Source organism: Chiloscyllium plagiosum, unplaced genomic scaffold (assembly GCF_037043375.1).
Source record: "Chiloscyllium plagiosum isolate Xiang-an unplaced genomic scaffold, Cpla_swu_hap1 HiC_scaffold_70, whole genome shotgun sequence".
NCBI classification, from domain to species: domain Eukaryota; kingdom Metazoa; phylum Chordata; class Chondrichthyes; order Orectolobiformes; family Hemiscylliidae; genus Chiloscyllium; species Chiloscyllium plagiosum.
The window spans coordinates 58,924-60,212 of NW_028270209.1; the positions used below are offsets into that span (position 1 = coordinate 58,924).

Below are 1,289 nucleotides of genomic sequence, written 5' to 3' on the forward strand. Positions count from 1 at the left end.
TTGCAGAACGCAGCAGGACTGGCAATATAAACGTCGACTTTCCTGCTCTTCGTATGCTGCCTGACCTGCTGTGCCTTTCCAGCATCACTCTGATCTAAAATCTGGTTTCCAGCATCTGCAGTCCTCACTTTTGCCTAGTTCCTTCAGTGTCGCTGGTTCCCAATTCAAGAACTCCATCTTTAGCGGTTTCATGTCTGTACCTCCATGCTGAGGAGTTGAAGAGTGAAGAAAAGTAACTCACCCCCTCCATCTCTGGGGTAATTAGGGACTGAAAATGAATCGTGTCACATTGAAATGTATCTACATGCGACTTAATCTTTGTCTTTATTGGGAACCATCTCTTTCATTGTAACCATCAGGAAAGAACATTTCGTTCACCAGAAAAAGAAATGAATATGTCAATAACCTTTGTTTGCTTCAGGTCTAGGAATACTCAGATCAATAGCTCCCTTGCTTACCTCTGCTGGTCATGTTCGCAAAGAGATCGAGCAAATTGCCAATTGTGATTTTCCTTTCAATACATAAATTTGACTCAGTTTGGCTTCAAATATCTTTTCCTACCTTTGTGCTTTTCTTCTTTTACATTGGTGTCTCGCACCTTACAAATGACAGCAAAGGTATGAAAGGAGATGGAAGCATTTAGCTCATCAAGTCAGCGACAGCTTTCAATGAGATCACGGCTGATTTGGTCAATGCTCAACAAAGCATCGCCGTCTGTAGTCATGGCCGAGTGGTTAAGGCGGTGGATTCGAAAGCCATTGGGGTTGCCCCACGTAGGTTCGAATCCTGCTGACTGCGTTCTGTATGCTTTCCTGCTGGAATAATTTTCGTTCAAAATTCAGAAAACCTATTTTGCAAACCAGGCCGGTAATTTGATTAGACTTGGGAAACTGGAGTTCTTCATCAGAAATGTTCCATTTTTTAAAACATTATCTCTGTTTCACTTTCCAGATACACTGCTCGACACATCGGGTTTCTGCAGTTGTTATTGAACGTCCTGAGCAGAAGTGCTGTTTTTCATTAGATTCCTTTAATCCCTGTCCACTGTTCTCTGACTCGGGTCAGTGGCAACAATTCCTCCTGCTCGTCAAAGTGCTCATTCCCCACCGCTCCCTCTCCCATCATTACAAACAACTGCAGGAAATTGCTACTTAACCATCTTTGTTCCAAAGTGAAACTCACCAGCCTCGGGAATCTCTCCACCAAACGGGACTTCTTATCCCTGGACATGGTGCAAGCCAGAAGCTTGTGAAGAGATACTGTGAAAATATTGTCAGTTGGAGAAATGT

At 43.3% G+C, this 1,289-nt stretch overlaps 1 non-coding gene across 1 annotated transcript; it reads left to right on the plus strand.

Annotated features, from left to right (window-relative positions):
* The first annotated feature begins 716 nt into the window (after positions 1-716).
* Positions 717-798, plus strand: trnas-cga (transfer RNA serine (anticodon CGA)). Its single transcript has one exon. It is a non-coding gene; the product is annotated as a tRNA-Ser (tRNA).
* Positions 799-1,289: the final 491 nt, after the last annotated feature.